This window comes from Arvicanthis niloticus, chromosome 25, assembly GCF_011762505.2.
Source record: "Arvicanthis niloticus isolate mArvNil1 chromosome 25, mArvNil1.pat.X, whole genome shotgun sequence".
Taxonomy (NCBI): Eukaryota; Metazoa; Chordata; class Mammalia; order Rodentia; family Muridae; genus Arvicanthis; species Arvicanthis niloticus.
Window position 1 is genome coordinate 19,869,001 of NC_133433.1, and position 27,701 is coordinate 19,896,701.

The 27,701-nt window shown below is 43.3% G+C and overlaps 1 pseudogene; it reads left to right on the top strand.

The window, feature by feature from the left end:
- Positions 1-5,685: 5,685 nt before the first annotated feature.
- LOC143438336 (exosome complex component RRP46 pseudogene) lies at positions 5,686-25,811 on the top strand (annotated as a pseudogene).
- Positions 25,812-27,701: the final 1,890 nt, after the last annotated feature.

Consider the following 27,701-nt stretch of genomic DNA (forward strand, 5'->3'; position numbering starts at 1 on the left):
TGTGGCTAAGTAGTTTTGTCTGCCTGTTACCCCTCTAGAAGTCAGGATGAGAGCGGAGATCGTGGTCACCCTCTTTTATTTTGTACTCTGTCCCTTTCAGTCCAAACTGGCCATTTGTCTACTGATGCAAAATTCTTCAGGATGCCATGACTCTCTTAGGCATTTCACAGGGACACATGACACTTGGCAAGGCACGGTTGACAGAACCTTTGTAGATAGCTAGTCCTAACTCTTTCCTTTTGTTATTATTGTTGTTTTGTTTTGTTTTTCTTAGTTTGTTGGAAGAGTCTTTGTCTTGCACTTTAGCATTTCTGGAAGCCACTGCTGCCCCTTGCCCTGTGCCTAACCCTCCAACCTCAAAGCTAGCAATAACAGGCTAGTTAGATCTTTCTCCTGTGTCTCTAACTCACTTCCACTATAACAGCAGAAAAGTTAAGGGAATGTTACTTTTGTTACTAACATGGGAAACAGAGCTGTGACCTCTTAGACCACAGACCTGAAAGAGTTAACTCTTTTAAAAGTCCACCTGGGTAATTCATGAGGCAATCCTTATATCAAGGCCCATAACCTTAATCATATCTGTAAAGTCCTTTCTGTTGTATAAGATTCTGTGGATTAGGCTGTCTCTTTGGGAGCCCATTACACAGAAAGAAATTGCTATCTCATCTACGTTACTACTGTTCTGGTATTAGCAGTAGCAACCAAACTGGTGTTCTTTTTAAAAACTTTATTTATGTGTATGTGACTGCCCACACGTACATACACACATGCATGTGAGTATCCATGGAGGCCAGAACAAGATCAGATCCACTAGAGCTGGTGTAACCGGTGGCTGTGAGCCTTCTGATCGGGTGCTAGGGCCGGACTCAGGTCCTCTGCATGGGCCGTGGGCCGTGCACGCCCTTAACTGCTGAGGCCTCTCTCCAGAACCCCTCCCCAGCTCCCCAGTAGTAGTCTAAACATATTTTCTTCTCCAGTGTTGTTTGTAGCAGTGTGAACACCTTTATCTTTAAAGTGTTATCTATGAGGTAAGACATGGTAACAAGAGCAACAGAGACCTAGTTTTGTGAAAGATGGCTCGCCCGAGATCATCTGCATAATTATAATTGCTCGAAACTGAATCGAGTTCGAAAGCTGGCAAAGTGTCATGTGGAGAATCCCTTTGAAAAGTAAAACAGCACTTTACACACGGAATAAACATCCCCTAATATGCCACTTTTATCCTACATTTAAAATTTTTTTATTTGACTGAAGTAAGATAAGTCTGAAAATGAAGTATTAACATTCAAAAGAACTGCTCCTGTTTGGATTCTTTAACATCCCTGCCTGACCTGCTTTGAAATAATGCAAAATATTTTTCCTAGTAGGGCATGCAGTGGATTTGTTTTATTTTTTAGAATATTTAACCACATTGTATGAAGGTAAGAGAAACGGATAGATGAAAAGGAATCTATGAAGGAAACTGCATGAGCTGACAGCTACATTCAGGGGAAATGCTAACTATAGGCCAGGAGTCAAGACTTGACTTATGAGAATTAGGCAGAATTTTTAAGGTGGTTTACATTGTGTTTACATTGTATGTACAATGTAACACTTTACATTGAGTGTTACTGTAAAGAATAAGTAACCCAATAAAAATAAATGCATTCAATGGTGAGCCAGGGTTTTAGGTACACATTTCAAAAGAGCAGAGAGGCCAAGTACTAAGATATAAGTAGTCATTTCACCTGAGAACTGGCCACCTAAGTCACCACTCATCTCTAGCGCCCATAAGGCTCCCATCCTGTCCTCTTATTTTCTCCACACACAGAATACAGACGGAATCCATGCTGGATCGATTGGCTCAGTGGAAATCTTCAGTTGTAGTTCCACACGGGCGGGATCCATTCACATCCCCAGTTCCTCTCACTAGACCGAGAGTACTTGTTGCACAAGTAAGTACACCCGTAACCAACACCCGCTACAGCACCATGACTGACCTCTGAAAGCTGGCTCTGCCTCACATTCACACGTCGTCAAATGCCCAGTGGGTCTACGGCAGTTGTAAGTGTTGCCTCAACACTGCTGACCCTTCTGAACGGTGACTTTCATTACCTCACGTATACAAGTGGGCTTCTTTTGTCAGTACTGAGGACTGAAGCCAGGATCTCACTCATATTAGGCAAGTTCTGCACCACTGAGCTACATCCAAGACACAAGGTAGTCTTTGTTTTATGTTGTTTTTGACACCCAGGAGAAATCAGCAGAGGCATTATTCCTGGCCACATTGTCCAGATGTTTGCCTTGAGGCTCAGAGATGATTCCAAGGTCATCAGAGACTGTCGAGAAATCAGGGAAGGCTGAACCTGAGGTCTTGGACTCTCTACCTTTAGAAAAACTTTTCAAAGCTTCTCCCCTCCTTAAAGATAAAATTTCATTCACCTTCAAGTTATCAGACCAAAGCCTACCTAAGCCTTTGAAAATGGAATGAATATTTTCATTTCTTTTTGAAAAATGAAGAAAAGGAATTTCCCTCAAATGTGCATATCTGGGCAAGCACGACATCAAGGGAGGAGTCAAACAACACTATCAGCCATGAGCCTCCATGGCGGAAGGCATGGGAGATGATCCAGCGCCTCCACCCTGGATCTGGGGCGTGCTTGCTGATAAAACCCAAACACAGCTTCACAGAAGCTGGAGTCTGGAATGGTAGACATGCCCTGGACTCCTGACTAACCTTCGACAAACACAAATTATTTGACAAGACCTCAGAAGTCCTTCCTTGAAGTAGTCAAAGAAATCAAGAATCCATCTCCTAAGGCTCCTGGTCCAAGGTGGAAACTGGAATGTGTACTCATCTTCCCTCCTTCCTAACGTCACACTGGTGTGACTGGCAGTAAAGAACAGGAAGTGGAATATTATACTTCACATAAAGGAAGCCTGTGCCAGGTCAGAAACCTTGACAGGTGTCTGAGTGTAAAGAATATGGCCATGTGTGGTGGCACACGCCTGTAATTCCAGCACTTAGGAGGCACCGGATATCTCTGAGTTTGAGGACAGCCTACTCTATGTAGCAAGTTCCAGGCCAGCCATGGCTACAAAGTGAGACCTGTCTTAAATACAAATGAGATTATACTGGAGGGTAAAAAGAAGGGAAGCAGCCATAGCTGAAAACGGAGACCACAACAGCTATGCTAGAGCTAGGCCCATGGGGTGGGGCCATAGGGTGGGGCCATAGGGTGGGGCCATGGGGTGGGGCCATGGGGTGGGGTCATGGGTTCAAAAACATGAGAACAGAGATGGGACTGGAAATCGGACTGGAGTGGATGGTGAATGAAAGCCTGTGGCTGAAATTACTGGGCAAGTCCGGCTGTGTCCCCAGCTCGACACTAAAATACAACCCTAAACTACACTTGCCATAGAGGGTGACCTCTCTTCTGTCAGGACAGAGCCATGTGGCTTATGTTCCAGACCCCACATACACATCTATCACATGACTTCACTCATCCCTCTTTGTTTCAGAATTTCGAATTTCAAATTTGCCCTAAGGAATTACCCATTGGCTACCCTTTGATCATGCAAAAACAAAACACAGAAACCCTGCACATGTACATCTTAGCCACGGGTTGAACCCTAACCCCTACAGGAGAGGTTGTAAAGCAAGGCCACCCCACACGCTTAGCCTCTTCAGTACATGTCTCTCCGCCACAACTATAACTATGGGGGTCATTACTAGAGGCCAAGCACTTTAGAACCTGCATTTTAGACTGATACCCTCCAAACATGAGCTAAGTAACCTCATTCCAAAGTTCCAGCCTCAAGTATTGTGTTATAGCAGCAGAAGGGAGACTAATACATGCTCTATTGTAAAAGCTCCAAGCCCCTACCCACTGGTTTAAGGTGAAAATAAAGCTTCCCCTTAAAGAGATGGCAAATGTATCCAATAATGAGAGAGAGTGACAGAAAGCATAAACGCCTAAACATGAATTAGGAGGAGATGAGAGACCAAAAGGCCATGTAAAAATGGTAGCTGGTATACCCATAGAAACGTGAGATCTCTAGATACCCCAAAGCAGGCACCCATAAGAAGAAAAAAAAAAAACAGTCCAACATGATCAAGAACTCTTTCTCAATTATAACTATAAGAAACATCAAGATCTTCTGGGAAATAGGACAAAAACCAAAAAAATGGAATCCATAAGCAGAAATTTTAAGAAGCACCCTGAGGACTTACCTAGGAAGTATTCTTCCATATGGATTGTTGGATACAAGAGCGGGAGAGAGCGAGCTAGACTTCTAGAGTCAGCACGATGGAAGGAAAGAACTCCCACAAATTGCCCTCGGGCCTCACAGGCACTCCACGGCACAGGTGCACTCACACCAACACACATACACACTAAATAAATAGTTCTTTAAGAGGTGTTAAAAACTGTTGATAAATAATAAAGTCAAATTTCCCAAAGAGAAGGAAAGACACATGGCTTCATAGTTTCCAAGAGCTCAACAAATTTGGCACAGAAAAATTTCATCTTCTTTATCACACAAGGACCTATCATTGTGAAATTTATGAATGCCAAAGAGAAAAAGGGAGGTCTGATTGTTCTGAGACAGTGAAGGTCGGGTATGAAGCATGGGAATTCGCTTGATGTCACTGTGTCCACAGCAATGGGAATGGGGACTAATTCCCCATAAGGGAAACAGCATTTTGAACACACTATTCTGTACCCAGCCCAACTCTCAATGAAGTGCGATATGAGAAGAATGACATGGTCACACATGAAAACAGCAGGAACCTCCCCTGCAGCCACTTCAGAAAGCAGTTCCTGTAAACGCCACTGGTTAAGCAGAAGAAAATGATCCAGGAATAGAGGGGATTCATGAGCTCCAGTAAACAGGGAGGTGGCCCAGTGAGCGCTTCTTTTTAAACCTGGGATAATAGTCTCATTGCTGCTCAGGAGGTAACAAGTCAGAATTAAAACAATAAATCAGAGAGTTCTGAGAATAGGTCTTTCAGAAGTAAATCCACATTAGTAGTCAGAACAAGCCACTGGGTGTTCTGTATAATATGAATTTATATGCTTCTTTTGTCCACAAGGGGAAAAAAAAGACAAACAAACCCTTTAGGGGAAAGAATTTAGAAGAAGAACAAAGCTAAAATATAATATGTTTTCAAGCTATTATTGGGCATACAAGAAATTCTCTTTTTAGAATAAGAGAAAAGAGAAGCTAGCTATCATGACAAGGACGTTTTCTTGCTCTTGTTCCATTTCTGACATAGGACTACAATTCTTTCCAACTGCAAGTTGGTGTGATGCATAAATAAAACTTACCTGACTCAGAACATTGTAAGCACTTTTATTGGTGGCCCATTCTTATTATAAAGCAAGATAAAGATACAGGAAATGACAGGAGGAGAAAGACGGCGGTTGAGTAAGAGTCCCCAATGATCACCGATCCCAGAGAAGAGCCGCTTTGAACAGTGTGACTAACACCCCAAACTACCTTCATAAATGCTAAGGAAGTGAGAAACTACTGTGTCTGGTTATAGTATAATTGAAAAAAGAGGCAAGGCATAAGGAGACAAGAAGGGAAGAGTTGCCTCTCCAATCCCTAACTAAGCAACCAAGCATACAGATACTTCCTCAGTAATTAAGGCAGGAGTTATGTCCAGCCCTTCAACGTGCCAAAAAGAGTCTTGCAAACCCTATGACCAACTGGGACTGTGATAGCTGGGCACCTAACTTCCTCAAATACCCTTCTACCAAACTCTGGCAGCAGAAGGGGGAGCCGTTCGTGAAAGCCAGCACTGCATCAGTCTTCATAGAGTGTGAGGTCACGATGCGGCGTCGTTTTGCAGCATTACTGACCACACCCATGGCACAGGACCCATGGCCAATCCCTTCAAGTGTGAGTCTCCCAGAGCCAGCTGACTCTACATTCTAAGCTCCCGTCATGGACTTCCCCTGAGCTCTCTGGACATACCCTGATTCCAAGGAGAGCCTAGTGAGAGTAAACTGTCATTTCTAGGCTCTCTTTCTGTTTTGAAGACTTGGGGTACGCCTGAGCATAGATTATCCTCCAATGATGAAACACTGACACCACACTGAGGTCAGACTTGCAGCAGAACTGGCCTGAGGCTGCCATCTAATGCTGAAACAGAAACAACTACAGGATCAAATTCAACAAAGAGCCTGCTTGAAACCCTAGAAAGCCAGGCATAAAAAGGTTAAGTTGCAAAAGATGGGAAAAAAAACACAAAAACTACAACAACAAAAAATCTCACTAATTCTCTGATACTGAAAAAACGTTGCATACAAACAAGTGTCAAGCCCTTTCAGGAAAACTTGATTCTACCTGTCAAAATAAGGAAACAAAACTTCAGCTCTTTCTATGGGAGACTTTCAAACTTAAGATAGCTGTTTTCATGAAATTCGTGAACTTCAGGAAAATTCAGAGATATGACTTAATACCACAACAGAGAAGTTAGCAGAGAGACTGAAACTTTTCTTAAAAAATCAAATAGAAATCCTTAAAGTAAAAACTACCCAGAACAAAATTAAAACCTGGTCGTGGAATATTACACAGAAGAAAGGTGCAGTGAGCTAACAACAGGTTATTTGAAAATAGCCTGCTTGGACTATTGAGATGGCACAGTAGGAAAGGTGCTTGCTACCAAGCTTGATGACCTGAGGTCAAACCCTGGGACTGATGCAGTGGAAGAAGAGACCCGACTCTTGAGAGCTGCCTTCTGCCTGACAAGCAAACAGTGGCATGTGCACCAATACACATACACAATTAAATAAATAAATAAATAAATAAATAAATAAATAAATAAATAAAAATTTTAAAGAAAAACTACACAGGTGGGGTGGCTGGAATCCTAAACTGCCATCTACATATTTATGACATGTCCTTTCTTTAACTTCACCTAGCAGTTCCCAGCAGGCACCCCCTCCCCCAAGCTCCATCTCCTTCCTGGTCAACAACCTGCAAAACACTCCTACTCCACCTGAGGCAATGCTAATACTAAAAACCCCAGGAACTCCATGAACCTGGAACCTCAGAGGCCACACAGGTATCCAGAACCCCAGAGGCCACTCAAGTTCCCAGGATCCCAGAGGCAACACAAGCACTCAAAACCCCAGAGGTCACACTGCCCACCTAAACCCCACTGGAGACACACTATTGGGCCAGAAGTTAACAGAGAATTAAGCAGAACTACAGGCCACTTAGGCCAGAAGACCAGAGAGAAAACAGAAAGCAAGGCAGGGAAAAAAAAAAAAAAAAAAAAAAAAAAAAAAAAAAAAAAAAAAAAACAACCAAAAAAAAATCCACCCAACAAAGATAAAGTCAGAAACCAGCACATAAACCCAAGGCAACTCCAAACACAAACGACTAAAAGCCAGTGTAAGAACGCAATGAACAATGCCTAGGGCAATATGTCACCACCACAGCCCAGCTACCCTACTACAGGAAACACTGGATATTCCAACACATCTGAAGCACAAGAAAATGGCCTTAAATCCAATCTTATGAAGATGATAGAGGCTTTTAGGGAAGAAATAATAAATAATCCTGGAAAACACAAACAAAACAGTTGAAGAAAATGAATAAAACTGTTCATTTCCTGAAAATGGAAATAGAAACAAAAAAAGAAAACACCATCTGAAGGAATCCTGGAGATGGAAAATCTAGGTAAGTGAACAGAAACTTCATACTTCAGCATCACCAACAAAATACAGGAGATGGAAGACAGAATCACAGGCATAGAAGATACAATAGAAGAAATAGATACAGCAATCAAAGAAAATGTTAAATCTAATAAGTTTCTGACACAAAACATCTAGGAAATCTGTAAGATTATGAAAAGACCAAATCTAAGAATAATAGGAATAGAGGAAGGAGAAGGTCCTTGCTCAGAAACCAAATATATATATATATATTAAATATATATATATATAAAGAATATTATATATTATAAAAATATAATATATAAAGAATATTAAAAGTTGTAAAGGAAAAAGACCAAGTAATTTATAAAAGCAGATCCATTAGAATTATACCTGATTTCTCAACAAAGACTCTAAAAGCCAGAAGGGTTTATACAGATGTCTTGCACACTCTAAGATACCACAGATGCCAGCCCAGACTACTATATCCAGCAAAACTTTCAATTAGCATAGATGGAGAAAACAAGCTATTCCATAACAATGTCAAATTCAAACAGTATTTATCTAAAAATCCAGGCCTACAGAAAGTACTAGAAGGAAAATTGAAATTGTGTTTATTTGTTATAAGCATAATGCTATAAAACTAGAAATAAATTACAAAAAAAAAGCTTTATAAACTACATAAATACATGGAAATTGAGCAACTTACTCATAAACACCAATAAATCAAAGAAGAAAGCCTAAAGGTGATTGAAAATATTTTGGGGTCATTAATATGGTTCAGCAAGTTAAGACAATTATCATTAAGCCTAAAACCTGAACTCAATACTCAGAACCCACACTGTAGAAGAACTGACTCTCCCAGGCTGTCCTCTGACTTGTGATCTGTGAACTGTGACCTCTGAGCAATCCATAGCATGTACATGCTACCAGCACGATAGATAGATAGATAGATAGATAGATAGATAGATAGATAGATAGATGATAGATAGATAGGATAGATAGATAGGATAGATAGAATAGATAGATAGATAGATAGATAGATAGATAGATAGATAGATAGATAGATAGAGGTAGAGGTATAGATATAGATATATTTACATAAAATTTTGAGCAATACCAAATGAACTCAGTAAGCTGTGTATGTACATAATAATATATGAAATTTTCAAAGATTTAAATTTAAAAAGTAAAACTTTTAAGACAATGAAAATAGACACACAAATATAAAAACCTTCAACACAGAGAAAAAGAATTAACAAAAGGGAAATTTATAGCAATCAATACCTACAGAAAAAAAATGCTTCTAAATAAATCACCTACTGCCACATAGCAAGAAACTGGAAACCAAAAACTAAAACCAAGTCAAACTCAAAGTTAGTATGAAGCTAAGAATAATTATTATTAGAGCAGAAATACATGAAACTGATTGAAAAATTGATACAAAACACCAGCAAAGACAAACAACAATGGCAAACCCATTGTCCAACTAAAAGAGCAAAGACTCAAATAAAATTAGAGATGAGAAGAGTGGCTAACAGTTGTAATGACAAAAATACAAAAGATTATTACAGGTTATTATCAACTACATGCTAACAAATATGGCAACCTACAAGAAAGGGAAAGAATTCTTCAACTCATACATCTTACCAAGATTGAGTCATGAGGAAATAAAAAAAAAAAAAAAAAACTCAATCACACCAAACCACAAATGAGAGCCAATTAGTAATGACTCTCCACTGAAGAAAAGCCCAAGACCAGAAGGCTTCACTGTTAAATCCTACCAAACACCTTAACAACTGAGATCATTTTTTCTTTTTTAATATATTATTTTTACTTATTCTTTGAGAATTTCATGTATGCATAAAATGTATTTTGATCATATTTATCTCTTATTCCAACTCCTCTTAAATTATTCCTAAAAATAAGAATAAAGAGAAGGAATTCTCTCAAATGCATTTCCCAGACCAGTGTTACCAAAACCCTGAGAGTTGAAGAGACAGCCTACAGAACAGGAAATATATATGAGACGTACACCCAACAGAATCAACCTCTGGAATACATAGAAACTCTAAAACTTAGTAGCAACTCGACTTATTGAATTGAGATATTTAAAGAGCTGGAAGAAAGGGTTTGAAAATTTTAACATAATGATTAATATCTGTGAAGACTTATGCTGTGGTGGTTTGTATAAGAATGGCCCCAATAGGTTCATACATTTAGATGCTTAGTCACCAGGGAGTGGCACTATTTGAAAAAAAAATTAGAAAGATTGGGAGGTGTGGCCTTGTTGGAGGAAGTACGTCACTTGGCATGGGCTTTGAGGTTTCAAAAGCCCGTGCCAAGCCCACACTCTCTCTCTCTCTCTCTCTCTCTCTCTCTCTCTCTCTCTCTCTCTCTCTCTCTCTCTCTCTGCCTACGGGTCAGCTCTAGGTCTCAGCTATAGCTGCAGATCCATGTATGCTACCAATGCTCCCTGCCATGATGATAATGGACAAACCTTCTGAAATTGTAATCAAGCCTCCAATTAAATGCGTTCATTTATAATGGTTGCCTTGGTGACAGTGTCTCTTCACAATAATAGAACAGTGTCTAGGAAAGAAGTTGGTACCAGGAAGCTGAATATTACTGTATAGTCCTGAGCGTGCTTTTGTTCAGAGGAATATGGAAGGCTTTGGGACTAGAAAAGCAATTGAATACTTTAAGCATGGTTTAACAAGCCGTTCTAGTCAGAGCATGGAAGAAAGTAGTGGAGGGAGTGATGTAAATTATAATGGTCCAGCTCAAGAAGTTTTTCATAGAGAAATAATATTAACAAGTACTTTAGAAACCCTTCTTGTGATATTTTAGCAAATAATCTGGCTGCTTGTTGCCCTTGTCCTCAAAATCTGCCAGAAGCTAAATTGGAGAGTTTTAGATTTGTGGCATTGGCAGAGGAGATTTCAAGACAACTTGAATTGATGCTATCGTGTGGTTATTAGTAATCAGTCTTATGCAGCTTTACAATGAAGAAGCTGGACAAACAGCAACACAAAATGTACAGTTTGATGAGAAAAGCAGCACCAGGAAAGGTGATGTTGGGGCCAAGTCTTATGCTTAAGGAGATAGAAAGTTTACAGAGAAGCAGGTGCTTAGCAGAATGAAGGCAGCAGTGACCTTGGGGCAAGACTCCACCCAGCCAAGCTTCCAACTTGTAAAAAATGACTTTTTAAAAAAAGGTTAATCAGTGAAGGAAATCATCAACAACAGAAAGCATATACAAATACACACACACACACACATACACACACACACAGACACACACAGACACACACACACAGACACACACACACAGACACACACACAGACACACACACATACACACACACAGACACACACACACACACATACACACACACAGACACACACACACATACACACACACACACAGACACACACACACACAGACACACACACACACACATACACACACACACAGACACACACACACACACATACACACACACACAGACACACACACACACACATACACACACACACAGACACACACAGACACACACACATACACACATACACACACACAGACACAGACACACACACACACAGACACACATACACACAGACACACACACACATACACACACACACAGACACACACACACAGACACACACACACATACACACACACACAGACACACACAGACACACACACACATACACACATACACACACACATACACACACACACATATATATATGAATATATATATATTCATATGTACCATGCTTTTATATATCTGTAGAAAAATAATTTAATTAAAGACATTGTCTAAAGAAGCATAAAATCACCAGGCAGTAATGGCGCACGCCTTTAATCCCAGCACTTGGGAGGCAGAGGCAGGCGGATTTCTGAGTTCAAGGCCAGCCTGGTCTACAGAGTGAGTTCCAAGACAGCCAAGGATACACAGAGAAACCCTGTCTTGAAGAAGAAAAAAAAAGATGAAGCATAAAATCCACAAGTCAAAATACAGTGCAAAGTGCAATGACTTCCTAATTGGGTGCATCTGTCCAGCTGCCATTCTGCTCAGGGACTAGAGCTGTGCCACCCTGCCCAGAGTCTCTCCATGTTCATGATTCCAGCCTCACCCTCTTGTCTGTTGTTCCAGTTATTTCCTTCTCAATGTTATCATTTTATCCCTTTAGATGTGCCACTGCAGAGTCCAGTTATATCGTGACAACTTTAAATGCTGATCTTACAGGGCTGGCTTCTTTGCTATCAGATTCCATCCTGTGCTAAGGATTGATCCTAGGGCTGCATGAGAGCCCTCCCCTGGGATGTATCTTCAGTCCTCAAGCCTTCTGCTTTTTCAAAATTTGAATTAACTGACCTTCTGACCAAAATTTTATTGGCATTTCTAGACAGAGCACATTTGGGTACAGAAAGGAACATCCTGGGTGTTTCCAGGGAGTTGCACTCCTGTCTGTCTCATGGTTTTTATTGTGTAACACATTCAGTGGGTTATTAACTTACATTTTATAAATTCTGCCTATTCTTGCAAGCTATTGAAACTCACTGTGAATACTTAACTTTTCTTTCTTAGCATGGTCTTTGCTTTATATTCTTTGATAGCAAATTTGATTATGTCCAACTGACAGGTCAAAAACACAAATATAAATATGTGGCGGGAGGTTTAGAAAAGGAACCTGCAGACTTCCCACAGACTACTCTCGGCCTGCCAACTCTCTGGCGGGCCAGAGCTCCTGTGTTCCCTTCGCTGCCACGCCAGCCCCACTCAACTCCACGTCTCTAGGCCCAGCCCCTAGGCCCACTCCGCTGCCCTCCATAGCACTAGGCCTAGCCCCTTACAATGAACTCCAACCTCCTGGTTAGATATCACAGTGCTCAGTAACCAGGTAAAAATCAAAATCCTCAAGTTTATAATTAACCAAACAGATTTATATATCAGCAAATACTCAAATCACAAGATGCCCACACAGATTAGACAAGTTACCCCAATTATTCTAACTTTTAAATATCATATCTACCTATGGCTAGTTGAAGCCACGCTGGTTAGTGTCTGCCTTCTTCGCCTCCTCCTCCACTCTGTCTGCGTCCCTCTCTCTGTGCATCTCTTAGCTCCGCCTCTCTTTCCCCTGTCCAATCACAGGCCTCCTGCAGCACTAATATTTAAAACAGATTGGACAGGGAAATTCCTGCCACATAAATAGAAGGAAAATTTTTTTTTCTTTTTTTGCCAGAGACATGACTCCAAAATTAAAAGCACTTGTTACTCATGCAAAGTATAGGTACAGTGCCCAGAACCTACATGGCAGCCTCTACCCATCCATAACTCTACTTCCAGGGGATCAAACTCCCTCTTCTGGCCTCTGAAGGCACCAGGCACACAGATGATATACAAACAATACATACAGGCAAAACACTCATATTCATAAAATAAAATTTTAATAATAAATGAGCAAAACTTTTAATTTTTTCCACTTTTTGTCCTTCAGGACTACTTGAGGTTAAAGGTTGCAGGACACCTCAGTTACTCATAAAATATTAAACAACAAAAATATAAGGAAAACCATCTATTCTTATAGAAGATTATGAAAGTTAGCTTTGCACTTAAGTGTTAACACTCTACAACGTAGTTTCTTTCTGTTCTAAAGGCTTTGTAGCTAAGATTTTAATCCCATTGTGTAAACCATATGGGCATCATGGGAAGGAAACACCGTATCTGACACTTCACTCCTCAAAATCCCATGTTGTAAGCATGAATCCTGGTCACAAGACTGCAGCAACTCACTGGAACGCTGCGCTGTCAGATGGAAACGATATGAATAGAGAATGAAATTAAGTAATATCTAGCACATCACATAGAACGTCGTAAATGATCTGTTGTGACCCTCATTACATCAAAGATGAAGCCACAGTTTCTATTCATGACTCCAACATTGCCTACTATTCAGAATGCTCAGTAAAAATCTTAATTGAAAAAGCTGGAACTACTATAAAGGATGATGGAGTTACTGAGGAGGGAGAGACTTAAGTAAAAAAACAGTCAAGATATTTAAAGGGAACCACCTAAGGACTTCCCTACAATTAGACCGTTAAGAAAAGGGTCTTTGTTCCTCAGTTAGATTTGATTTGATTTGAATCCCAGGTCTCAGGCACCTCCTGGCAGTCTCCACTCTGTGAGACTTTAGAACAGGCAAGTTGAAGCAGAACCCTCTGGGGGTTTGTCCCTCCCCAGAAGGACCAGAAGGAGCCTCTCTGTCATTAGTCATGGGGGGAAGGGTTAAGGGATTATTCCTGGCTTTGTAAACATCTCCCAGAGTGGCCACAGTCCAGCTGGTGATAGGAGGCTGTTGAGGAAGGAATTAGTCACAAGATTGTGTCACTACCTGAGACCGGCCAGTGTGTCATTGCCTTCCTTAAGGATAAAACTGAAGCTCTTGGGAAGATACTTGTCTCGCTAGGGCCAGCTGTGGAGCAGTTCAGAAAGCTAACCCAGAACTTGAATTAAGAGAGTTTAAGTTCTGATCCTAATTCAGACACATGGTGTCTGACCGTCTTTCTCCCTTCTACGCTTTTAGGATTTATTTTTATTACTATCGTGTGCCTCACCTTACCTTGCAGGTTGGGATTCAGGTTGTCAGGCTTTTAGCAAGTACCTTTTCCACCTTAGCCATCCCATCCTGCCAGCGCCACAGTGGTAGGTTTTAATCTCAGTAGAGTAAAGCTGAAAGCTCCCCACAACATGGATGGGCTTCTTCCAGTCATTTGCAGTCCTGTGTAAGACAAAAAGATCAGCCATCCTCCAAGGAAACGAGGACTCTCCATCATCCTGCCTCTGGATCAAACCTACATCAGCTCAACGTCTAAGGCAGTGGTTCTCAACCTCCGGTCTTTGTCCCTTTGAGGATGCACATCAGAGAGATGCATTACAATTCACAATGGTAGGAATATTAAGATTAAGAAAAAGCAACAAGACAATTTCATAACTGGGGGGGGGGGTCACTGCAACATGATTTACCAACTAACAACATATGTTCAGTGTCCTAACAGAACACTATTTAATCAGATGCACTGATTAAAATTCACCCTTGTGTACCACTCGAGGCCCTCCTGGGTTCTAATCTCATCTCTAGACGTTACTTCCTCAGGATGCTCTGCTTTCCAATACACCCAGCCTTGAGCTGCCCGTAAGTCATCCCTCAGCTGCATCCCTGCTCCCACTCTAGCTTCCATTCGTGTGTAATTATGTTAGTACTCATCCCCACCACAGGCTTTGCTGTCTTACCTTCCTTCTTGATCTACAGATCCCACCTCTCTCCCAGTCTTCCTAATTTATCATCTAACCTCCATGTGCAAGAATGGGTGTAACAGAATACTCACACGCACTCACACATACTAAACACACCACATACATACATACTACACATACATACCACACCACACACACCATACATATGCCACACACATACACACACACTACACATATATATCACACCACACATACATACACACTACACACTATACATATACCATACATACACGCACAGCACACACATCATGCCACACACACTACACATACATACCACACCACACACACGCCATACATATGCCCCATACCACACACACTACACACTATACACATACCATACATACACACACACCACACACTCACCACAATATACACATTACGCACACATGACACACATACCATAAACCACACACTCTCTACTCCTATGCCACTCACACTCCACTTCCTACACACTACACATACATACCATACCTACACACACCACACAAACACACAGGATATGCACATCATACATCACATACACCCTACACACACATATGCACACCACACACTCACAGACACCACACACACACATAGACCACACACACACCACACATACACATACCACACACCAGACCCACCACTATCGAGGTGTATGAAGGATTTGAGATTTTTCTCTGCTTAAAAACTACTGGTGTGCTGGGCAGTGGTGGCTCACGCCTTTAATCCCAGCACTTGGGAGGCAGAGGCCAGCAGATTTCTGAGTTCGAGGCCAGCCTGGTCTATAGAGTGAGTTCCAGGACAGCCAGGGCTACACAGAGAAGCCCAGTCTCGAAAAACAAAAACAAAACAAAACAAAAAAAAAAAAAAAAACCTACTGGTGTGGTGGTTTGAATGAGTATGTCCCTACAGTCTCAGATATCTGAATACTCGGTGGCCCTGTTTGGGTAGGATCAGGAAGGAGGTATAGCCTTACTGGAGGAGGAATGTCACAGGAAGTGGGCTTTGAGAATTTAAGACTCGTGCCTCAGTACACTGACCCTGCTTCCTGATTGAGGATCAAGATGTGAGCTCCCAGCTTGCCATCTCTGCCACCATGCCTGCTGCCTCTGCTCTGTCACCATGGACTCTACCCCTCTGGAGCCAGAAGCCAAACAAACCCTTCATTCCATAAGTTGCCTTGGTCAAGGCGTTTTATCACAGCAATAGAAAAGTAACTTAGGCAGATAGCTTGTCTTAACACAATTCAAAGAGGCATGAGCAGGAGACAGGGAACTCCGAGGTCAGAAACAAAAAACGTTTACTGCTGCCGGCATAGAAAGTGGCATGAACATCATCTCTCTTGGGGAGGGGCTGCTGAGTTGTAATTCCTGCAGAACACTGTGAAGGGCCAGCTGATGCCTGCTCCTGCAGAGGAATTGTCTGACAGAAGAGAAAGCCAGTGTTTGCAGAACTTGAGTCTTCTACAGTGAGTAGTGAGCGTGCCTGTCCTCTGTTCCAGAAAGCGGCGTCACCATAGAAACATCTCAAAAACAGCACAAAATTGGCCCAGAGTGATGCTCACCTTTAACCCTAGTTTTCAAGAGACTGAGGCAGGTTGATCACAAGCTGAAAGCCAGGCCAAGCTTCATAGAGAGTTGGAGACCAGCCTGGGCTTTAGAGTAAGACTCAAAACAAACAAGCATACAAACAAAATAGAACCAAGAAAAGTGCATCCAGGGTCTTCTGCCAAGACAAGCAGAAACTGAAGCACTAGGGCATCGTTCCCAACCATTAGAAGATAAAAGTTGATACTTTAGAAATGGACTCTTGTGTTTCAATCCTACACCCCTACTCATACCAGCTGTGGGACTTTGGATATTTTCTTAACCTCTCTGATCTGCTCTTCTCTCATCTAAAAAATAAATAAATAAATAAATAAATAAATAAATAAATAAATACCATAGTAGCATCCACCAGAAAGTGTTTGTAAGTAGAACTAATATATGCATACAGCTTGGCAGATTGCTAGTATCCTTAAGTACCCTCTATACAGTCACTGTCACTATCGTGGGCAGGGTTTCATTGTCTAATGACACAGTTTTGAAAGCCCAGCATGGGCCACCCCTTGTGGAAGCCCTGACCCCTTCCTCATTCTCCTTCCTGTTTCTCACCTAGCACAGGAGACTGAGCTGTGAGCACAACCTCCACTGTGTTCCCTCTGGGGATGTTCTTTTCCTAAGTCTGGCCATTTCACTGTGTGTAAATGTATGCTTCTGTCTCCCCAGCTGGATTGTTCTGTCCTGGAGGGGTCTTTCTCTTAGCATGTGATATTACACCTGATAAACTGCAAAGGACATTAGCAGAAAGATTATGCAGCCTGGGACAATGGAGACGTAACCCTTCTCGAGAATTTAGGCCCCTGCATGCGGGCAGACAGCTGTCCGAGAAGAGCAAGCCAGGGGGACTACTGAGCGATGGAGGGTGAAGCATGGCTTGCCTGCCACAGCCCAGCTGCTGCTAGCCTGCCTCCTTCACTATCCACAAGTCTCTCCAGAGCTCACAGGAGACACCTTCTGCATCTCAGAGAGAACCTGCTCCCTTGGCAAGAAAACAAAATCCTGGCTTCCAGAAGAAACTTGCTTGAAAAGAATTCATTGGCTCAAAATTGTTTTGTTGTTGCTTGCTTGCTTGCTTGCTTGCTTGCTTGCTTGCTTGCTTGCTTGCTTGTTTTTTAAAAAGCAACCCCTAGCAAGCCTACTTTAGGAACTTCTGGAAAGGAAACTAAAGCCCTGTAAGTTTATATCACGCTCTGGGGCAGCAAAGCACATATACCTCCAACCTGCTGTAAACAGGGCACCAACTGACACTTTCCCTGGGCATTTTAGTATTTAGTAACCGGCCAACAGTTGATTAAACCCAGATGTACACTGTGCCATCTCTAGTCAGCCAAGAACAAATAGGCCGTCTAGGCTGTGTTCAGCCGAGGGGCCAGGCCTCACATCAGCTCTGTGCAGGCTGTGACCCAAATGGGATTTTCGTCACAGGACTGGTTCTTTCACAAAGCAAGCCTCACACTTAGCCAGTGCTGAGGAGAGCTGGCTCCCTGCCAGATCCTGCACGAGTCTCTTCACCCAGCTGTTGCCTGAAAAAACTTTTCTTTTAAAGTCGAAGTACTATAAACTAGGGGCAATGGGTACAGCAAACAAATTGACAAGAGCGCCTTCCTGCAAAGTGGAGACCCTCCCTCGCCTCCCTATGTCCCAGGAAACTTGAGAAAGGAAGCAGGGTGCCTCTTGTCTGCTGCTTTGCATGATCCATTTCATAGCCCATGACAAAGAGATACACTCAGGAATAAGCCTGGGTTCCCTGGACCCCTGAGAGAAGGATGGCAGACATCAGATCATAGCCAACACCACAAAGCTCTGAAACATCAGCTTCCAGACCTCTCACTCTGTGAGATACTTGATGTTACCATGTAAGTGGATCTTCCTGGATCATCCTGGACTCCCCAGTGATAGACTCAACATGAAGCATCCATTCCACAAGCTTCAAGATCAAGGTTAGGAAGTCTGTCCTGGGCCTGAGAGATAAGAAAGCAGGGCACAGGCTGCTGCAATCACTGATGGTCCCGCCCACTTACACAGGTCTTACTGTGTGCCAGATTCTCCACTTTGTTTTTCCTAACAACGGCATGAGACAGACCCATTTGAAGTGCTGTTATTCTCAGCAGTTCACAGATGGGGAAACTGAAGAGCGATTTTTAACACCTGCCCAAGATCACTAAACCAGTCTATGACAAAAGCAGACATGGCACCCATCCTCACAATGCAACATCAGAGCCTTTCTTTCAGTTTCTCCGAGCCTAGCAAGAGCTCTGGAAGGCAAACAGCTCACCAAATGTGAATGTGGGTAGGAAGAGTTCAGTTGAACATTTCCCAGGAGCTGACTTCCAAGAGGCTCCTTTGCCCTTGTGCCTGTGTCCCACAGTCAAGGTCACTGGATGGTCCACCTTGTGTCAAAGACACTAAGAATTCACCAGGTATTTCCCAGCACAGCCAGGATCCCTGAAGTTACAGGCAAAATGTTTGGCTAAAGGATAAAGTCATTTTTTTAAAAAGTGATCTGTTATCCAAGAAAGTTACAAATCAGCCTGCTAGAGAAATTCATGAGATGCAGCCAGGCAGGCTCCAGCAGACTCTCAGTATCAACACAGAGACAGATGCCCTGTGCCGAGAAGAAAACAGAGACAGGATGTAAACAAGCTACAGAAGTGGCTCTGGTGGACCTGCACCTCAGGACTGGGCCACTGGGCTCTCCAGGTAGCATGTGGCCTGACCTGGATCCAGCCACGTGAACCGTGCCCCCGGGTGACTAAGCACAGCCTCTGGATGTGGGAGGCACACTGCTCCTTTTATGCTTAGCTGTTCTTGACTGTTACATTGCCCTGCCTTCTAAGCAGCCCTTGTGGCCGCTCCATCAAGGAACAGCCTGCCACTGTACCTCAGAATATAGCACGGAAAGGACTCATGAAAACCAGTCAGCCCTGTCTACTACACATCCGTTGATTCAACAAAATTCCAATGAAAAACATTTGGGAAAAACAACAGCAACTTGTCTGTACTGAGCATGTACAGTCTGTCTTAGAATTACTCCTAAACTTCGTACCATCATTGGGCATTAGCACAACAGTACAGCAGGGTAATTATCTTCATAGTACTTACAACGTAGTTACATATAACCTAGAAATGATTTAAAGTACTCAAGGGAGATATCACCTGACCGCAGTTTTAAGTTTCAGAACTGCTCGGCACTTTTTCCTGGCTAAAACTCCCTGCTCTTCTTAAGTCCCTATTTTGAGGCATTTTTAAGAGTTGCCTCTGCTCTCCTAGGGCGTTTCTATTCCCGTTAGAGGTAACCAGCCTCTATCACAAGACTGATTTCATTTCACCTTGATTTTTACCTTGAAAAAACACCTATATGAAAAGGTATTTAATGTCCTAAAACGATCACAAGTTTACCACTTCTAGCCTTGTTTCATTGTCTACGAGTAGAAAATGTTAATTTTTTGTGAGTAACTCTTGTTAATATAGAATACCCTGCCTCTCATTTACTCTATTTTGCCCTTCATCGAAATGAATAAAGTATCTGAAGTGAGTGTGGAGGAAGCATGTGCCAATGTGACGTCACTTTCCATAAGGCACTTGAACATCTGGGACCTTGGTCACCTTGGGAGCCCTGCAACCCAATCCTTATGGATACTTACTGAAGGACTTTTGTTTACTGGTTGAAGACAAGGAATGAATAAATGAGTGACTGGCGCGCCTTGAAGAACAACCTTCAGATGCTCCATGAGGCTAGGTATAACCACCCGGCTGCCTTCTCCAGTGCTAGCCTGCAGCAGGTTTTCAAGAGGCAGTAAGTATGGCAGCTACTGGTGCACCTGCTTCCAACAGGAGCTGCCAGGGAAAGGAGGTAAGGGACCCCTCCGAGACACACACCTTCAAATGCCCGGGCGAGCCCACTGTTCTGCCAAGGCAAGGCTGACTTCCCCCACAGGCTGGCAAGTGTTTTCCCAGCAGGAACTCGTAGCCTTTGCCTACGCCCTCCTCCTTCAGCAAGCACAATCTCTGGGCCATTAATCTTCTTTCAGCCAGCCGGGCGCGTGCCAAGGACTTCTTGGAGCTTATGAGTCATGGGCTCCTGCTCCTTGAGCATGGGGATACCTCCGGAGGGGAGCAAGGGTTTGGGGGGCCCGTGCCCTGAGGGAAATTCTACCAGAGGAGACACTGACCAAAGCAACCTTCAGGAAGGACCTTGCCAGACACATAGTCAGGAGTCCATGGAAATCTGAAGGGCTTCCAGGGCCTGAAGGAAGTCAGAGTAGGAAGAAACAGAGGCACTGACCTACCTGGACTTGTTCTCACAAACACAGACTTGGCAGAGTCATCGGGAAGCATGAAAACATAAAACCCTAAGAGATGATTCCACAAACTAGAAAGTCTTGTTCTCACCTGTTCCTGCAGCTAAGGGCAGGAAGGGCAGCAAACTGGGACCCAGAGAGACAGCTAATGCAGAAGTCTCCACCAGTTAACCCTGGACATGCTTTGAAACATGCATAGAGCTGTAATCTAGCCTAAATCATCCCACAGGTACTTCCTGAGCCCCATATGTGGCAGAACCGGGTTGCATGCGGCTTTCTCAGGCTGACCACACTTTTCTCAGGCTTGCCTTTTCTCATAAAAAAACCTTACAAGCCCACACTCCGCTCCAGAACCTCAAATATTCCCGTCATTCCCTCGACCTAGGTGTGACACAGACAGGTCTGGATGGGAATTCGTTTCCATTTCAAATGTTTTTGTTTATCTAACTTCAGAGAGAGGGGGGAGGGAAAGGGAGAGAACAAGACAGAGAGACAGAAACAGAGATTACAATAACTCTAAGACATCTCCTGAGGGTCTTGGTTTCAATAAATAGAAAATGAAACTTCTTTAATCTCTGAGGACATACCTTGCTTTCTTTCTGGGTTTTAAGTAGACAGATACTTATTTGTAAACAAGGAAAGGAAACAAGACTGGGAGAAGCCCCCAGGTCAGTCAGGTGCAGACAGGTGTGGGGAAGAAATCTTGCGGGCGGGGGAGGGGGGGAAGAGGGAGTCCGGTTTTCCAAAGCTTTTATTGTTCATGGCATGGTAAATGGATGTAGGTGGTATGCGCTTCCCACCCAAAGGCCAGGGGAGCCTAATTTTATAGGGAGGGGGAAAAGGGGAGGGGATAGCTTAATTAGCTACACCCTTGGCCTTTAGATAACTCATTAATATTTAAATCTCTGGAGGCGGAGACCTCTACCTGTGCTATGTGATTGAAGGTTGCAGGTTGTCCAAGGCCCTACAGACAGGAGACACTGAAACTGTCAAATTGCTTCACCCTCTCTGCTCCATGCCAAACACGTGAAAACTGCCTAAGATAGAAGACCTCCTTTGAATAGTTCACATTTGCCCCAAAGAGGTTTAAACTATTAAATGTTTAAAAGATCAGATTTCCTTGAGTAAGTACTCAGAGATAGTGTGGTCAAAATGACAGAGTCAGCCAGCAGATGACCGTGAAGGAACGCTGGAACTGTGTTGGTTGGTGTGAGGAGACGCATTTAATTTTGCGCAGGACCACTCCCTGAGTCAAGGATCCCAGAGTGTGTAAAATGGAAAGTGAGACAGGCACTAGGAAGCAGTCACCACTGTTTCTTGACTGTGTGTGTCACATGACCAGCTGACTCAAGCTCCTGAAGCCTTGCCTTTTGTACCATGAGTACATTCGAAGCTTGAACTATGAGGTGGAACAAACCCTTTCTTCCTTGAGTTGCTTTTGTCAGGGTATTTTATCACAGCAGCAGGAAAGGAAAAAGGAAAAAAAAAAAAAAAGATAGAAATTGGTGCCGAGGAGTGGGGCCATTGTTGCGACGAATGGGGTTCTCGGGCGTGGAACTGTTTTGTTGCTAACCTGTAGGATGGTTTAGAACTCTAAGTTGGGAAAGCCCTTAAATGCTGGTAACAAAACTTACATCGCCATTCTGGGGTGTCGGGGTGGGGCCCTTAGGAGACAGGAATGCAGAGATAAATGAGGACATGAGAAGCCAGCTCAAGTACTTCATAGGGAAAAAAGGAACCTGTCACGAACTGGGCTAACACTCGTTCTTGTGACATTTTGACCAAGGATATGGCTTCATGCTTGTCAGTATCTAGAATGAAGTTTAATTTAAAGATAAGGGACCAATTTGTTTGGCAGAGAAAATTTCAGGACAAGAGAGATACCGAGAAGGCTGATCCATTGAAGAGAAATTCCTGCTGTAATCTGACAAGAAAGGTGTCCTAAGAGGGAGACCTCACCCTTTAGAAGCTGTATCTTATGAAGATCCAAACAAATTTAGAGGAAGGAGGTCTGGGCTGAAAGAGTCCCTTTCCCCGGGGAAAGTGTTTGCAGGGCCAGCGCATCGATGTGGCTGGCGGCCGTGTGGCTGGTGGGGGCAGGCTTCAGTCACAGCTGGCCATTGAGCTGTGTGCACCACACAGAAGCATCCATGTGGTACCGGTTTCAAAAGCATGTGAGACATAAGATCAGAGCTTTGCTTCTTGGATTTAGACAGAAACTCAACTCAAGCAAGGGATAGGTGGGTGAGAGTCTCTACAGAGAGGCCTGGAGAGGCCACTGTGTGAGGCAGCGAAGATTAAGTCTAAGCTGCAGTGAGATCCCAGGATACTAGAGATGCCAGGACCATGGAACATCTACCAAAGATAGCCTTGGGCACTGAGTAGAGCAGCCAGTGAGGAGAGACTCTGTTTGTGTCACAGATGGCAGAGCTGGAGGGGTGGCCCCAGCCAGCTTCATCACAAGACCTGGATGCTGGATATGCAGCAACACAATTTGCTGTTTTCCCTTCTGGATTTTGGTTTTCCTTTGGTATGTCTGGCTTGCTGCATGTTGTTGTTGTTGTTGTTGTTGTTATTGTTGTTGCTGCTGCTGCTGCTGCTGCTGCTGTGCTTTGGATCTTTCATTTTGGAACAGGAATTTTTATTCTGTGCTATTATATGATAGAAATATGTAACTTGATTTTTAATTGATTTTAAAAGCTCAGGTAAGAAAGAGACTTTAAAGTGCTGGAATTGTTAAAGACTTTGGGAACTTTTAAAGTTGAACTGAATGCTTTTTATATTATAATGTAGTCATAAGCCTACACAAATGAGTGGAAGATTATGACTTCCAATGTGTTTGGGTATCAAACTGATAAAGGGTAGAATTGCCATGGGTAGTATTAATTGTCAATCTGACAGAAACTAGAACCATCTAGAAGATGGATCTCTAAGCATGCCTGTGAGAGGTAATCTTGAAAGTGTTAATTGATTTTACTGTGGGTGGACTTTACTGTCCTGGCAGGGGACCCTGGACAGTATAAACTAGAGAGGCAGCAAGCCTTTTCTCATTGTGGGTACAGTATGCCCAGATGCGTCAAGCTCCACTGCCTTGCTACCTTGCTTTCTCTACCAAGGTAAACTGTGAGATGAAATAAACTTTCTCCCTTAAATTGCTTTTTTCAGAGCATTTTTAATCATAACAATAGAAAACGAAGCTGAGTACTTACCAAAAAAGGAAAGCAGTCGCCTGGAATTTGGGATAGAATTGCTACAGTCCTGGTCATTTTCTGAGGCCCATGTATTCCACCTGGTCCTCAGGGTGGTGCCCTTAGGAGGTGCTGGAACTTTAGGAGGTGGAGCTTTGCAGAGGTCTTTAAGTCATTCAGAGTATACCCTGGAAGGAAATAAAAGAATCAACCCCTTCTTCCTCTCCCCAAACCTCCCTGAGGTGAGCACCTTCACTCTACTTCACCACAGGCTGAAAGCAACTGGGACAACTGACAGTTAAGTAGAGCCTCCAAAACTATGAACCAAAGCACACCTTTTTTTCTTATAAGCGAACTATCTCTGACTATTTTGTTATAGGGACAGAAAGCTCACTAATACGGGAACCCAAGCTACGATAACAAAACCAAGGAAAATGAAGCAAAAAGGATGAGCTGATGTCCCTTTAGACTGAACTCGGGGCAGTCCATATTGAAGTCTGACATCTTTGGAGGCCTCTTCAGAAGATGGGCTGCAGTAGCTGTAGGGGATAGAAGGCTGTGAGGGCCAGCCTTGTGTTTAGAGAGCACGGCACTGAGATGGATTTCTGAGATAAACCAATGCTGGACATCTTGGGGGCTAAGTTAGCAACAGATGACTGACACCAAATGTCCTGGGAACCCAAAGACAAATGGTGATGTCATCTGTTACATAACTATTTCTGGCAAAGAGCCATTTTTGTGTGATCTTCATACAGATATGGCCTTGGGGTCAGAAGCCAGTACCTTTACTTGTTGTCTTTCTTAGCCAGCTTATGTAGGCTTCTGAGTGTTTACCTGAGGCCTGTGTGGCAGTTTGTGTGTGTGTGTGAGCCTGTACCTGCATGTGTGTGACTCATGCACTAGGGTGCACCAGCATACCTGCCCACACTTATCTGTCCAGTGCTCTAGGTATGCTGTACCTCTCTGTGACTGTCTGTCTGTCTGTCTGTCTGTGACTTCTCACATTCCCTTCCACTTCCCAGCCTCCTGTGGCCTTCCCCCTTTCCTGGATTCAGAGCTCTGTCCTCATGGTAGCCCAGAATACACCTACTTTTAACACTTATGAAATAGGCAGAGAATTTTTAAAACAAGCTGTCTTTACATTCTTGGATTTGGGGAGTGTCCCTAGAAGAAATGAAGGCACAAATGGAGAATGAGGGAAAGATACCTCTGTCCTGGATGGAGTCTACAGGCCGGCTGAGGTGAAGGTCAGCAAAGAAATCTTCAACAAGGCCACCCTTGAAGTGATCCTGAGGCCGAAGATGGGGCTGCCCAGTGTGGCCGAGAAGAGCTGGCAGCGACTGATCAGGAGTACATGTGAAGCAGTGGTTCTAGGGGCCCTGCACCCCCGTATCTCAGTCACCATGGTGCTGCAGGTGGTGGGTGATGCTGGCTCTCCCTTGACCTTGTTGCCTGAATGCTGCCTGCATGGCATTGGTGGATGCAGGGGTGGCCATGTGAGCCCTCTTCTGTGGGGTCACCTGTGCCCTGGACTCTGATGGAAATCTCATGCTGGACCCCACGACCAAGCAAGAAAAGGAGGCCCGGGCCATCCTGACCTTTGCTCTGGATAGTGCGGAGCAGAAGCTGCTCATGTCCACCACCAAGGGGCTCTATTCTGATGCCGAGCTCCGAGCTCCGGCAGCGTCTGGCTGATGCCCAAGCCACCTCACAGCGCATCTTCTACCGGAAGTCACTGCAGAGGCGCTACTCCCAGAGCTGAGACAAGCCAGGTGGATACCCTCCCACCAAGCCCACCGCCTACAGCCACCACGAGCCAGCACTCCACTGTGCCTATCTGTCCCCAAGTGTCTTCCGGTCCTGCCGCAGCAGGGGCTCCTGTGCCAGGCTGGAGAGGGGGCTTAGGGACATTCTAGGCCTTCATCCTGGGTGCAACCCTCCCTTCATCAGGATATCATTAAAAAGGGCTCACCTGTGTTGAGTGAGTCAATAGCCACTGGAAAAACAGACAAACAAACAAAAAAGAGTTGCCATGGTCATGGTGTCTTTCTACAGCAATGGGACATTATTAAGACATCAACCAAGTTGTCCTTGAACTTGCAGTGATCCCCCTGCCTCTGCCTTCTGAGTGCTAGGATTATCAACATGTTCTGCCAAGCCCCAAATGCTTTTATAAAGGCTTTATAGTCTATTCTAGACCTAACTTCCATAAAGACATTCTCATTTTACATGCATCATGTAAACCTTCTTGAATTCATTTGTGTGTCTAAATACAAAGCTTCTCAAAATCATACTTTTTAATCACACAAAAGGTCACATGCCCATAAAAAAGGAACATAGTGACCAATAAAACTGGATCTCAAAAACATCCTGCTAAGTGGAAAAACTGAAATTCAGATGTTGTAAATTATGGGATTATATTTATCTGCAAAGTCTAGAAAATAGAACTCAATAGATAAGTTACAAACTAGATCTGCCTAGAGTTGCTTGTCATAATTTCTCATTTGAGTAGCAAGCATGAGATTTCCTCCTGGAGTGATAGGAATAAGATATGTAGGGGCTGGAGAGATGGTTCAGCTGTTAAGAGCACTGGCTGCCTGTTCAAAAGACCCAGGTTCAATTCCTAGCACCCACATGACAGCTCACAACTATCTGTAATTTCTGTTCCCGGGAATCTGATGCCCTCTTCTGGCACTCTCAGGTACTGCATGCATGTACAGCCATACATGGAGAAAAAATACCCACAGACATAAAATAAACGTTTTTTTTATCTTAAAAAGTAATAAAACATAAATGAGATTGTGGTGATAATATACAGCTGATATTCATAAGCACTGAATTAAATGATTTTTTAAAAATGGCTGAATTCTGGTATTTGGATTGTGTCCAAATGAAGCTATTAAAATCTATGTGCTTTTCGTGACCTCCAATATAACAGTCCTAGTGGAGGGATGGGGAATGTATTCTTAAAGGATTTTGAGCAGTTAGTTCTTGCTCTTACCCTCAGAGCTGCCTACACTTAAAAGCCACCAAGTCATCCCCTCCCTCCTCAGCCCTCTGTGAGTCACTAACATCAGCTACCCCTGAGCTCCTGGGAATTCAGACTCCGGGGCTCCACTGGGAACTGTGACTTGAATTTAAAGTTGAACACACCCAAGTTTGAGAAACACTATTCTAGGTCATTCTACCTGAGGTCTGTGCCCTCCCAAAGCCTTTGTCCTTGCCATGCCTTGATCTTCTGTGAATCAAACGTTTGATAGCAATTTTTTCGTCAGAGAACACTCTTGTTTTCCTGAAATTGGGTAATTGGAAAAAAACCAAATAGCCTCTCCTCAAATAAAAGACCTTTATTATCTGTTATAAACAATACTAATTACTATTGCCTGCCTGCTTCCGTGGGTTGACCAGATGTTTATGTACGGCTGCATTCAAGAAGCATGGGCCTCACCTCCCTTTCTGGATGGACACTGGAGAAGGCAGTGCCCATTGCCTGTGCTGTGGGGCCTCCCCACAGTCTGTCGTGTTGGGAGGAATTCTGATATTCCTTTCAATAATCACATTTAGTACAGCTCTCAGATGGTTGGCAGTGTGCACTGGAAAACAACCCAGAGGTGAGCAAGGCTCTGTATTTTGATGCAACAAATGAATAATT